Raw genomic sequence first — 15309 nt, 5'->3', positions numbered from 1 at the left:
TTATAGCTTTTGGTTGTTTTTGTCACAAAACAAGACAATTGAATTTGTTATTATTTTTCATGTGCTTATATATCTAAAGGTATTTTTATAAGCATTCTAACATGGTTCATATGAATTTATATTTTTTATTTGTTATGTACTTGTAATAGGATATACAACTGAATGCATTACAAAGTAATTTATTTTTTGTTTTTAAATTTTAGAATCATGGGTCACTATACCATTATTATGATATATATTCAAAACTTACAAACTTGTTTTATGAGTAATTTGACCACCATTAATGAAATGACTGTTATTTATTCTATTTATGCTATACTTGATATTAAATTTACTATTACATATATAAATAAATTGATAGATAACTATGAGAGAATTGTGCTACCTTAAAATCATGGTTTAATGACATAGAACTTTCATATTTAATGTTTGTTCACTGTTATCTTTCATTGAAGCTAGGATCTTAACTCAGACAGAAAATATTGTTATTGCAAATTTGGTGTCAAAAAACATGTCAGGTGTAAGAAGTTTTTCCTGATAAATTGGACTCTCTCTTTCTATAACACCTATGTATCATGCCATTTTTCTCCCCACTGACACAGTTTGTGATAGATATTCTATTTTTTATTGTACTTTTGGTTCTCTTTTCCTCTCCTTCCTTAATGCCCTTAAGATAGTTTTCCAAGTCAATGACTCATGAAACTAAAGTGTCTACTTCTGATCTAACATACGATTTGCCTGTGTAGTCTGGCCAATTTAGTATTCATCTCCTACAAAATCCTCAGAAGAAGTCATTTTGCACACTTGAATAATATACATCTCAGTTGTCTGTTGGCATACCTGGTCATCTTACTTTCACTGTGGAGTGTAATTTGTTCCCAAGCATTAGTTCTTGGATTTTATTTTCAATATATTGGCATGGTTTCAATACCCAAGCTAAACTTCACTCACCCACCCACACAGTCAAGGACATAAATAAATGACATTCAAAATAAAAAGAGAAATCTTGTTCACAGATTCTACACTTTCTATTTTTCTTTATTTTAAAATTGATGCAGCATGTGTTTCTGACAAAGCTATTAGTGAACAGTTGGTATAAGAAAATATTATGTTCCTGATATAATATCATAGTAAAAATTTTAAAGCATATTCGAATCTGTTGACTTTTAGGTAATTTCATATGGTTCATCCAACAGTAATGAATAGAACTAAGCAATTAAATATATACAGCAATTTTTAGTTCAATAAATTTGTATATAATGTGTTCTCTGTATTTGTGAATGTCATAAACATCTCTTATTTTCAAAGCACAAACCAAATTCATAATTGTTCATTTTTGCATTTTATAGTTATTCTATGGGTTAGTATAGTATCATCTTAGTTATAGAAATCAATGATCATATTGGCCTGATTACTAAAATTAGATATCACCTAGGAAAAACTGAAAATGGAAGGCTGGAACCATGGGGCTCCACCTCTAATGAGGGCTTTCAATAACATGTATGGTTGGTTACAGGGCTAAAGAATTATAAAGGTCATAAAGAATTGACTGATTTAGAATTTGAGATGCAGAAACACATTTTACTCATTCAATTGATTTTGATATTTCACAAAATGGGTTCTGGGTGTGCAGATGACATATTCAGTAAACTAACAACCAACAATACCATGAAGAAATCTGTAGGGAAACCATATGTCATGGTCCACGCTTCCTCCACAATGCTGTGTAAAAACAAAAATCCAGACAACTGTCTTCATTGGTAAACTGTCTGCATGTCCTAAATATATGAGAATATGATTATTTAACCCTATGTATGTTATTAGGCCCAAGGGCCTTTTCTATCCCTGTCAAGAGGGGCACTAGCTTTCTCTGCTTTCACCAGGTAACGTGTGTGTATATTCTGTCTTCCAGTTTCGTGATTTTATGAGATTCTTGACATGCAAATGAGTGGGTCTCTGCTTCTTGTGCCTTCTGTTGTGTTATTTTCCTTTTGTTGTTTTGTCTTGTCCAGCAATAGCTTTTGTTTTATCTTACTGTATTTTATTTTGTTAAATTTTAAGAAACAAATGAATGAAAACCTAGATACTAGGAAAAAGTTAACAACTGAACTGTCATTTATGCATGATGAAAGAAAATATCAGGTTTTCTACAGTGGCGTGAGACTGGGTACATCAATCACTCCAGGAAAGGTCTCATGTTCAGGAGTAGTAGAACAACAAACAATGGACTCCATGATTTATTTGTGTGCTTTTATTCGGTGATAGTTTGCTGGATTCTTGTTTTCTTATCTTTTGGGTGGTAGTTTATTTGTTTGTATGTTTGTTTGGCTTTGGGGGTTTTGTTGTTATACTGAGTTTTTTCTTTATTTCTTGAGAAAGAGCTTAAAGTTGGGTGAGTATGAATGAAGAAAGGCTCTGAAAGGACCCGAGGAAGGGGGAATGTGATCAAAATATATTTAAAGTAAAAATTTGAGTTAGTAAAAACATTAGAAAGTAAATTTATTTTTAGTCTAGAGTAAAAAAAGAGAGGAAGATTCTGTGTTTTTTTGTTTGTTTGTTTGTTTTAACATATAAAGGATTATTTATAGGATTTATGTAAAATTATTGCATAAAGAGAGAAAAATTGAATTATTTCAAATTTAAGTATGTTCCAATAGCCAAAACTGTTTCATTCATACTAATAAGACTCAGAAAAGTGAAATAAATTGCTAAAACTTTCTAATGAGGGCCTATTCAAGACAAAAATAATAAATGTACCTACATGGCTGTTGGACTGACCAACAGGCAGGTTTCTCCCTGGGGCTGAGTGGGATGGTGAGTGTCCAGGGCCCAGACCTCCCCTGTCCACAGGAGGGAAGCACACTGTGCCAGGAGTCTTGTCAAAGCAGTAACTCATTTTATTGCATCAGGAGTGGACTTATATAGGTTGAGTTGACAAGTGATGTGATAAGGATAGTGGACCAATGAGATGATGCCACCTCAGCAGTTAGTAGGGGGAGGTGATTCTAGGTCAGGTTGAGCTGAGTCATTCATGAGGAAGTTATGTCCAAAGACAGGTCGCCAAACTCAAGCTCAACTCAGGAAGTTATACTGGGCCTCACACCCAGGCCTTATGATGCTTCAAGCCATTTTAGTTTCAAGGCTACTGTATACTATAGTTACTAGCTATGCATGTACCATATATGGATAGCACCACATCAAGGTCAGCATCAATGAATTATTTTCTTTTATATAGTTTTTGGTACACACGTAATTTTACCATCTATTAAAACATAGATATATTGAAGACTAATCAAATGATGATTTATTTTTACAGTAAGAAATCATGTCTGACTATTTGATACTGAAAGACAAGGCAAGAAAATCTTGGAGACTATCATCCACTCTAGCCAAAAGAGTGAGATGCAGGTTCAAGAAGAGACCCAGGACCCAGACTAAAAAATATAAGTGACAAACAGAAAATGAAGACATTGGATGTATGGTCAATGCTTTTATTCCTAAAAATAAAGTGCATGCCATATGGAGACTGAGTTACCAAAAGATGTACTAAAACTCTCCAGAGATGTAACAGAAAAATCTTAGTTGATGCATGTATAAGACTATTTATTGAAATACTATTTGTCATAGTAAAAAATAAAATAAAAGCATCACAAATAGTTTCAAAGTGGTACAATATAATACAGATAAATTAAATTACATGCACACAATGGCATACTAATTATAAAACTGTGAAAAAGAATGAGGCCTTCTGTATGCATATATATATGCTAATATATATATATATATATATACATAAAATACATGAAAATAGAAAATCTATTTTCAATAAAAGAAAAAGGAAAAGAATATATGTAAATATATATTATTTTCATTTCTTTCTTTTATTGAAAATAGATTTTTTTCTCATATAATATAGCTTGATTATAGTTTCCCCTCCATCTGCTCCTCCCAGTTCCTTCCCACATTCTGTCACCTCTGGATACCCTCCCTTTCTGTCTCCTAGTAAAAAATAACAGGCTCCTAAGAGATAACAACCAAACATGACAAAATAAAATACATGAAGCAAAAATAAACAAACTATCATTGGTGAAGGTGGACTCGGTAACTCCAGGGGAGGAAAAGAGTTCCAAAAGCAGACATAAGTTAAAAACCACTTATTCTCATGGTCAGGAGTCCTGCATAAATACTAAGCTAATGGATTTAATGTATATGCAGAGGAAGTAAGGCAGACCCATGTGGACCCCATGCTTGCTCCTTGAGTCTCTGTGAGCCCATTGTGCCTGCTTAGTTAATTTAGAGGAACTTGTTCTCCTGCTGTCTTCTGACTCCTCTTACGCTCTTTCTGCTTCCTATTTCATGGGATTCTTTGAGCTCTGAGGGGAGGCATTTGATGCATACCACCAATTTAGATTTTTCTCTCCACGTAATGTCTGCTTGTTGGTTTCTGAACCTGCTCCTATCAGATGCTGGAAGAAGTCTCACTTTTGATGACTGGATAAGGTACTCATCAATTAGTATAGGAGAATCTCATTAGGAATTATATTTAAATTTTATTTTACATCCATCTTGTAATGTTTCATTTTGCCCTAGATCTCTGGTCCACCTAGTTTCTGGTCCTTTAGTTATCCCAGCAGTTTGGGGTATGGGTTCCACCTTGTGGAATTGTCCTTAGGTCAAATCAAACATTGGGTGGCTACTCCCCCACATTCTGTACCACCATTGCTCTGCTCGAGCATAGTTTGCAGGCAGGACACGTTGTAGGTTCAAGGTTTTGTGCCTGAGTTTTGTTGCTTTTCAGTTGCCTGAAGAGTACCTTTCCAACCAAAGACCTTAAAATATAGGGGTGAGGACTCCATGTAGGCATCAGCTCAACTTCTCATGTTCAAAGAACTGCATGTATTTTGTCCCCCACAATTGGGCTGTGACTTCAAATCAATCACTATGATCAACATGTCTGTTTTTGTGCCTGCAGCCTGTGTTTTCTATTACTAAATCTCTATATTACAACTTGAAATTAGAGATGGTGATATCTCCCATGCTTCTTTTATTTTCAGGGTTCTTTTAGCTTTCCTGCTTGTTTGATTTTGTTCTGTCTTTTAGGTTTTATTTTGTTTTTGTTATTGAGAAACATCCATTCAAGGTTAGTAGAGAGTATTTGTGGGATTTTTATAAAGATTGCATTGAATCTGTGTAGATTTGCTTTTGGTGAGATAGTTATTTTTTTTCTGTTAATACTACTGATCAACAAGCATGGGAGATCTTTTCATCTTCTGATATCGCTTCAATTTCTTTCTTGAAATTGTTGGCATACAACTATTTCACTTGCCTTATTAGAGTCACCCCAAGATATTTTAAGTTATTTTGGGCTACTATGAAAAGTGTTCTTTCCCTGTTACCTTTCTCAGACTGTCATTTGCACATAGGAGGACTATCAATTTCTTTTAAGTTAATCTTATATCTAGTCATTTTGCTCAAAAAATTTATCAGCTGTGGAGGTTCCTGGTGGAATTTTTAGGGTAACTTATCTTATACATACTATCATATCATCTCTAAATAATAATACTTTGTCTATCTTGTTTTCTTAATGAACCAAGTCATTGTTTCATTGATTCTTTGTATTGTTCTCTCTCTCTCTCTCTCTCTCTCTCTCTCTCTCTCTCTCTCTCTCTCTCTGTTTCATTGTTTCAGTTGTCAGTTTATTTCATCTGCTCCTTTGGGGTATGATTGCTTCCTTTTGTTCTGAAACTTTCAGGTGATTTTCTTTTCTTTTCTTTTCTTTTTTTTTTTTTTAATGTAGGCACTTGGGTCTTGTAGATTGCAAGGTTCAATGAGGGGTGTTGGTGGGGAAATCTGGCCACAGGAGTTTCCCTGCTAGCTGGCAACTGGGGTAGCAATGAGAAAAGGGTTCCTGGGTACAAGTTGTGTCCCAGGGCCCAGGTTCCAGAGGCAGAACTCCCTTGGTGGGCAAAGTCTGGTTGCTTCTTAGGTCCCTTTGCTTGGAATGTATTTTTCCATGCTTTAATTCTGAGGTAATGACTATCTTGATATTGAATTATGTTTCTTTGATGTAGCAGGACAGACCTATTTATGCACCCATTCTGCTAATCTGAGTCTTTTTATTGAGCATTGAGACCATTTATTTTGAGAGAAATAAATGAACAATGATTGGTGATTCCTATTATTTTATTGTTAGTGGCAGTGCTATATGTATGGGGTTCCCTTCTTTTGATTTTCCTAGTGTGAGGTTATTTATTCACTGAATTTTCATGGGTGTAGTCAACCTCCTTATGTTGGAAATTTCCTTTAGCACATTCTGTTAGGCTGGACTTATAGACAGATATTGTTTACCTTGGACTTTATCATTAAATATCGTAATTTCTACATATATGGTTATTTTTTTTTCTGGGTAGACTAGCCTGGCGTGGCCTCTGTGTGTTTTAGAGTCTTCAGCAATCTTTCCAGGTCCTTCTGGCTTTTAAGTCTCCAGTCAGAAATATAATTCTAATATGTTTGTCTGTATGTGTTATTTGGTCTTTGTCCCTTGCAGGGCACAATATTCTTTCTTTGTTCTGCATGGTTTTTGTTTTTATTACTATGCACTGCTGGGAATCTTTTCCCTCTTCTGTACCTATCATTCTTAGTGTTGGCCTTTCCATAGTGTCCCAGTTTTTCTGGGTACTTTGTGTCAGGAGTCATTTAGATTTAATGTTTTCTTTCACCTATGTATTCATTTCTTCTATGGCATTTTCAACACCTTAGATTCTTATCCATCTTTTGTACTCTGTTTCTTAAACTTGTCTCTTTAGTTCCTGTGAATTCTCTACTTTGCTTGCTTTACTGCTTCTATTTCTGTCCATTTTCAGGTGTTGAACAACTTTGTTTCCTTGAACTGTTTGTTTGTGTGGTCGGTCTTGTCTTTCTTAAAGGGGTTCACTCATTTCATGAAATTGTTCGTGTTTTCCTGGATTTCTTATTTGTTTCCTCTTCAAGGTCTTGGGTTTTCTCTACATAGTTGGTTTTAAGGTCTGTTACTTGTGCTTCATATATGTTGCAATATTAGGAAACTGGTATAGTAGTATAGATGGGCTCCAGTAGAGACATATTGCCTTGGCTGTTGTTAATTGTATTTTTGTGTTTGCATCTAGGTATCTGGGTTTTACTTGGTTACAGGGCTAGGTATTATTTTCTAGATGTGTCCTTTTTTTTTTTTTTTTTGCATGGGTGCTTTTATTCCCGTGTTTCTGTTTCCTTTTTGGAGTTTTGGAGAGTGTGATATATGAGTGTCAAATGTTTTACTGGCTGGTTCAGTTGGTGTTTTCACAAGAAATGCCTGCTGTTATTGGAGGCTGGGTAGCTGGGATGAGTTGAGGGAAGGAAAGTTGGAGGAGGTCTTTGTAATTCATTGTGTTTGGGATCAGAGAGGAATAGGAGACCGGGGTAGGTTTCTAGCTACAGAACTGTTGATGAAATTTGGGAGTTTGTATCTCGGGAGTGGTATGAGAGGTGTGTGTCTGCCTTCAGACTACTTGTTGCCTTAGGAACAGCTGCCCTTGGATTGGCAAAGAATACTCTCTGGAGTTTTAGTCTGGAACAAAGTAACAAGTCAGAGAAAGGAGATTAGGAGGAGATGGTTTGTGGTATCCACAGGAGATGTGAGGAGGGGTGATGGAAGGCTGTAGCTGGTGTTCTGTTGCAATGCTAGTAATGAAACCTGATATGTGTCTGAGGGACTGGAGAGGAGAATGTCTGTGTGCAGACCACCTGGATTTCCGGCAAGTGTGGTCTATGACGTAGCAGGGGTTTTTGCTGGAGTTGGGGGCTGGATACAGTGATGTGTGAGGTAAGGTAGGTTAGGAGATAATGATGTAGGGAATCCACAGGAGATGTGGGGAGGGGAGAGGTAACACTGCAGCTGGTATGCTGTGGCAGTACTGGGGCCAAGTCTTGGAAATAGGGTCTGGGGGAACAGAAATGAGAAGGTCTCTAGCAGTATACCTGGATTTCTGGCAGGCATGGCCTGCCTATTTAACTTAAAATCAATGCCGGCCCCAACATCCATTTTATGACCCATTTGAGGACCGCTTCCCTTATACATTAATGATAATGTTAAAACAATACTCTAATTCTCAAAGAGTTGCACTACCTAAAGTTCTTCTGTGGCATACCTATCAGTCTTCTTTTTGCCCATAGTTAAATACTCTGTCAACGTCAGGCATTATTCATGGAGTGTCTTTAAAAATACTGATACTGCACTTGAAACTGAAACTTTGAAGGATGTTTAAGTTACCAAGTTTTCTTAAATGTTTTTTTAACAATATTATAACTGTATTTAACTATATTATTAACTCTATTACAAAAGTCAAATAATTAATATTAATATTGAAAGGGTTAAGGGTGAAAAAGAGGAACGAATATCAGTCCCAGCTGTAACATTCTGTAGCTCCAGCGAAACATCCCCTGGCTAGTCTGGGAAGAAAAACAGCCCCCCCCCCCCACTGCTGATCTTCAGACTAGCCTAGCCAATCATGTATCCCCACCTCCCCCATGAGCTGATCTTCAAACTAGCCAATCCTGTATGTTATGCTAATCTTGTGGGTTTTGCCTTTAAAAGACACTTGTAACTGCTGTTCTGGGCCCCGTCCCCTGCTCAGTGCAGGGAGCCCATTTTCAGAAAAGATCATTAAAAATCCTCTTTCTAATTGCATTGACTGGTCTAGAATCTGAGTTTCTGTGGCACCCACCAGAGAGGATAGTACGCTGAGTCTGGGGTCTATCAATATAAATATTAACGGCTTTGAAGATAAGCAAATGATAATTATATATCACATTTGCAGCCACATGAAGGAATATGCTTATTATTAGTACACTTGTTATTGAAAGGAAAGGCAGTCCTCAAATAACTGTCAATGACTTTGTTGTTCATGGAAACAATACTTTAAGGCATGCAATAAAGTGATGTAACCCAACACAACTTAAATTTTCCCAATTTTAAATCAAGCTGTAGCTATGCATTCTAAGTTGACCATAAATACAAAGCAGTCTTCTTGCCTCTGTCTCCTCTGTGGGGGGTTACAAGCATACAAGGCAGTACCTGGCTTAAATTGACTCTGAAAATAGGTTTCCTTTTAGGTACTGAATATGCATTATGGATTTAGAATGATGCATGTCTCTCAGACTTGTGACGCTTCATTATTGATTCATGTAATGCATAGTTAGAGCCATTTATGCCTTGATGATCTTCAATATGATTGCTTAGAAATGGACAAGTACTACTTCCATATTTATTCTATTTTTCTTGACTCTTTCTTATGCCATGAATTACCCCCCCCCCTTTTTTTTCCTGCTCACATACTATTCAGGAAGTTAAAGATGTTGTATGGTTGAACTGGGAACTGTAGTTCAGCACCCAATTATCAGCTACATTGAGCTTCTCATTTCTCTTCCTGCTCCCATTCCTGTGAGACAAGCAAGATTACAACGCCTGGAAAACAACTCATAACATTAAGATTATTCCTTGGGCTGAGGATAACAGAAAGTGACAGTTTGCTGCTGGAGACCTCTGGGACATGCCTGCAGGGTTAGGAGAAAGATAACAATCAATGTATAAAATCTACAATACTCACAAAGAGCACAGTATAGTGTCAGCAATAAGATTTTTAAATGATACATGCTTGGAAAATTAAAATGCACTATTTTATAAAACTTGTATTTATTAAGTTTTACATATCTGGACGTTTCCCTTCAGCTATGTTTGTGCCCACAAGGGCCTGAAAAATTTGCTGAACCCCAAGAATGGAAGCTACAAAGTTTATGAGCCACCATGCCCGTGTAGGAATGAATCTGGGTTCCTCTGGAGGAGCAGCCATCTCTTCAGCTCCTAAAATCACTATTCAGTTTTTTTTTTTTTTTTTTTTTTTGGTTTGTCGAGACAGGGTTTCTCTGTGCAGCTTTGCGGCTTTCCTACATCTCGCTCTGGAGACCAGGCTGGCCTTGAATTCACAAAGATCCACCGGCCTCTGCCTCTTCAGTGCTGGGATTAAAGGCATGCGCCACCACCGCCCAACATCACTATTCAGTCTGATGATTTACTTTAATTTATAAAAGCTGATCGCAGATACTTGGGCAGAACTAAGAAATCAGCAATCATTTTTAACAGTGAGTCAAATTATTCAGTTTTTATTGTATTTAATTAAATATAAATAAAAATTTATACAGTGTACTATTCATTAATTTAGTAATGTTTATTAAGATTAAAACTAAAAGCAACAAGAATAATACTATAATACTGAAGAAAAACAGTAGATTTTAACAAAAATATTTAGAATTTTAATCAGCATGTCCTTTAATACTTATATTAGTTTCATTCATCAAAAATACAAAGAATCAGTAAATATTACTTTATTAAGTAATTTCAATATTTTTGTCAAATCAAGAAGTATTATTATTTATACATATTACTCTTATTAGATAGAAATTAATGTTTTATAAAAATTTTATAGTTTTCTTTATTACATATTTAAAGTAATATTTTTAAATTATTTTAAATATTAAAAGTAACAATATTTCTCTGAACCAACTTTTCCATATCTAATTGGGAAATACCAAAAGCCAAAAAAAATTCAAATTAATACATGGATATAATAACCAAATAATCAATTGTATGTATAGTGTTACTTTTTAATTTATTTTATAAAACTGGTTCCTTATTCATAAATTTAGATATCTGAAATGATTATGAAGTTTATTTCCTTTAAACTGCATGTATCATGTCAGAGTAACCATTTCTGTGACTATATTTACATGTGTGTTTTAGGTATAATTAAGATTCATTCTCTTATCAGAATTCAAGTACACAATACATTATTATAGTTATGGTTAACCATGCATCACCTTTGAGAACTCAAGTTTCAAACATTAAGGATGTTTAGAGGAATAAATTAGTGATTAGTTAGCAATGATTCATTTTCCTCTCAATGCATTGTTGAGTACATGTTCCAAGTTAAAAATACATTAGGGAATGTAGGAAGGAAGAAAATGTTAAACCAGTGAAACTGATCATAAGTTTCAAAGCCACCTATGATAAAAAGGTGTATTTGTGCTTGATAAATAATGGTTATTTTCAATTGTGCATAGAATCATTGTAACTACTTCAAAGAGAAGGCTTGCTGTTTAGCTCTAGAAACTAGCACATGGTGGTACATAGTGTGGCCCTTGAAGCTGTCATCCAAATAAGCTACATATCTTTACATATATTTAATCAAATGAGAATAACTACCTTTTAAATTTTTCTTTGTTACATAAAGTAAGAATTCTGTGACAAAGTAAATAGTTGAATTACCATCTTTACTAAACTTTATATTTTTATTCTCTGATGTATTTCATAATTTTTATTGTGATCCAAAACAAAGTAATATTTTTATATGAAGTATCATAAAATATAAAACTCAAGATGCTCTACTGCATGCAATGATTCAGCTGCTCTAACCTCTTAACAACCAAGGATATTCCTAACCTAACATCAACCCTCATCAAATAAATTTTCCTTTAAAGCAATGGAAACTGTGGTAGTTTAAATGTAATTGGCCCCCATAATCCCATAATCTTATAATCTCATAGACAGTGGTGCTGTTAGGAGGTGTAGCTTTATTAGAGTGGGCCTGGCCTTGTTGGAAGAAATGTGTCATTGTGGGTGCAGACTTTTAGGTTTCATACACTAGGATACTGCCCAGTATGCCAGTTGATTTTCTTTTGCCTACAAGATGTAGCAATCTCAGCCTAGGCACCATCTCTGCCTGCACATACCCATGCTCCTTACCATGATGATAATTGACTGAACCTCCAAAACACTAAACAAGCTCCCTCAATTAAATGTTTTCTTGATAAGTGTTGCCATGGTAATGGTGTCTATTCATAGCAATAGTAAACTCTAAGACAGAGACTATTACCAAAACCTACACAAAAGGGAGATCAGTTGTACTTTTTGGTAAATAGTTGTTACTAGGTAACCAGTGCAATGACTTCTAGTCAGTACCTATCACTAGCAAGTTCTCCCTGTTACAAGGGATTCTATATTTCAGATTAAAGTGAAATCTGAATTTGAGTGAGTACATACCATGTTTGTCCTTCTGAGTCTGGGTTACCTCACTCAGGATACTTTTTTCTAGATCCATTCATTTGCCTACAAATCTCATGATGGCATTGTTTTTCTCTGCTTAGTAGTACACCATTGTGTGTATGTACCACATTTTCTTTATCCATTCTTCAGTTGAAGGGCATCTAAGTTGTTTCCAGGTTCTGGCTATTACAAACAATGCTGATATGAACATAAGTGAGCATGTCCCCTTGTAGTAAGATTGAGCATTCCTTGGGTATATGCCCAAGAGTGGTTTAGCTGGGTCTTGGGGGAAACTGATTCCCAATTTTCTAAGAAAGTGCCATATTGATTTCCAAAGTGGCTGTACAAGTTTGCATTCCCACCAACAGTGTAGGAGTGTTCCCCTTGCTCCACATCCTCTCCAGCATAAGCTGTACTTCAGTATTTTTGATCTTAGCTATTCTGACAGGTGTAAGGAGATCCCAGCTGGATCAAGAACATAGAGGGAGAACAAGGAAAGAGATATCATGATAATTGAAGACCCCATGGGAAAAGGAAGAAGCAAAGTGCTAGAGAGGTCCCCAGAAATCCACAAAGATACTTCCACAATAGACTACTGGCAGTGTTCGAGAGAAAACCTGAATTGACCTACACTGGTGATCAGATGGCCAAACACCTTAACTGTCATGATAGAACTCTCATCCAGTGACTGATGGAAGCAGATGCAGAGATCCATGGCCAAGGCCCTGGTGGAGCTCTAGGAGTCCAATCACCAAAAGAGTGGCTGTACAAGTTTGCATTCCCACCAACAGTATAGGAGTGTTCCCCTTGCTCCACATCCTCTCTAACATAAGCTGAGAGAGGAGGGACTGTATGAGCAAAGACTGTATGGTCTTTGGTGCACAGGCTGGCTTTTTGCAGCCTGGGGCCTATGCTGGGACTCTTTGCTCAGCTTTGGTGTAGGGAGGAGGAGACTGGACCTGCCTCAAATGAATCTACCACACTTGACTGAATCCCCAATGGAGACCTTGCCTTGGAGGAGGTGGGAATAGGGGTTACATTGAGGGAGAAAGCTGGGGGGGGGAGGATGGGGAAATCCATTGCCGTTATGTAAAATTAAGTTAATTATAAAGTTTAAATAAATAAATAAATAAATAAATAAATAAATAAAAAGTAAAAAGAAATGAAATGGAGACTAGACCTCTTCAATTGCATAGTACTTAACTCAGAACTTAGTCTGATGAAATGGGAATAGATTCCCACATTTACTAGTAATTATTCCATCATTGTTGATACTTCCTGGGAATCAGGATACTCACCCAAGCCTACTTGGATTGTGACTATAAGTATGATTATCATAGATGATTATTAATCTGTATTTCTTAATTATATTTTATATTTTAAATGAATTTCATAAACATCATGCCTTAAACAAGAGTAAAAATATACATATAATATTACAAAATTAACTTCAAATTTGTATCAATAAATTAAAATCTATAGCAATGTATTATATTTCAAATGAGTGGTTGCTTTTAAAAAGTAGATTCAATAATCTACTCTTTTATCCTAACATATCTATATCCTACATTTCTATATCATGTATTTGTATGTGTGTGTTCACCACTGTCATTACCAGATTTCAAAAGAATATCTTTTCCCAGATTTGCTTCAGCATTCCCACAAGACACCGTTCAGTACAGCCATGCAGTGCTCCAGGTCCATTTCCTGGAATGCATGGTGGTGATTGTGTGCTGTGCTTTCACCACAGGCTTCATGCCCAGAAAGCTGTTTCACACAATTCAGTCCAAATCAAATTACACTCTCTTCTAAGACTGCTAAAATGTTCCTTGTTCTCTACTGAGGAAGTACCTCCACGCTTTCATTCAGTTTTTTTATAACCGAGGTCTGTCAGCCTAATCAAACTGTACTCAGAAATTCTTAAACTATTTTATGGTAGTAGAGTTGCCTTTCAAGTATCTCAGATCATTACGTGCAGATGTAACCAGGCCTAGAATTAGCTCCATGCACAAAAGGAAAGCATGAATCTGAGATGAGGAAGCTAATTGATAAAATGTTTTATGGGACAAATGATAAAAGGTAAATATTATTTGTTCTACTTAGAATTTTAATGTTTCTTTGTAACAATAAAACAATTCTCCAGTACAGTTTTTTTTTTTTTTTAATTACTGGTAGTTGGTAGTCATTACAAGTAAAACAAGGGTGTAATGAAAAATCATTTAAACCAAAAGAGATTGTTCCAAAATCATCAATTTATAATTTTTCTATTAGCAGAATAATGTTTTTATCGAGAAAAGTTATTTATTCTCCAAATAAATAAATAGTGTATGCTTTAATTTTTATCTTTTTTTCTCAGTAGTAATATAGATATTCTCCCCCTTGATTCTTTTCCTTACTTCCTCCCCAAAATTTATTTACTATTATTGAAAGCAGACTCTTCTATTAGGTTCTGTGTGATTGGATTAATGTTGAGGTCTTTGATCGACTTGGACTTGAATTTTGTGCAGGGCGATAAAAAGGATCTATTTGCGTTCTTCTACATGCCAACAGCCAGTTATGCCAGCACCATTTGTTGAGGATACTTTTTTTCTCCATTGAAAAAAATAAAACTTCAGCCTCTCATGGGAAGCATACAATTTTGAAAATTTAAAACAAATTTTCCCTGCATAGGCTCAGTCACTAAATTGCTGGCTTTTAGAAATGAAAATGTGTGTTCAGATTATGAGAACTCATGAAAAATCTAGCCATGATAATGCATCCTGTAATTGTCAAACATGAACAATAACAGGAGATACAGGAGGCATCTTAACATTGGTACCCAGCCAGACTAGCCAACCCGTGAGCTCCAGGCTCTTTGAGAAACCCTATCTCAACAAAGGAGGTGAAAATATTTGAGAAGGAGGCACAATTTTAACTTGTGGTCTCCACATGCATATGCTACATGAATATATACATGTACACACATACAAATATGTAATCACAATACAATCACATGTATAATAGTAAAATTTAAGCAAATACAAATTACCTCAATTTAAGAGGGAGTGATGATGAGCTTATATATTGGAGATGCCTCAGAATTTTTGTCACTCATACAATAAGATTCAACTGAAAGTATTTGAGTATTCAACATAGCCAATATAGCTCTAATTGATTCTGGACTATACAAAAAATAGTTATATATATATGCTTGT

The 15309-nt window shown here is 35.5% G+C and overlaps 1 pseudogene; it reads right to left on the bottom strand.

Annotated features, from left to right (window-relative positions):
• Positions 1–1780: 1780 nt before the first annotated feature.
• On the bottom strand, positions 1781–1887 carry LOC118593578 (annotated as a pseudogene).
• Between the last annotated feature and the right edge of the window lie 13422 nt (positions 1888–15309).

This window comes from Onychomys torridus, chromosome 11 (genome assembly GCF_903995425.1).
Source record: "Onychomys torridus chromosome 11, mOncTor1.1, whole genome shotgun sequence".
In the NCBI taxonomy this organism is placed as follows: domain Eukaryota; kingdom Metazoa; phylum Chordata; class Mammalia; order Rodentia; family Cricetidae; genus Onychomys; species Onychomys torridus.
Note: the sequence above shows the minus strand (reverse complement) of the source record. Positions and strands in the feature narration are given on the sequence as shown.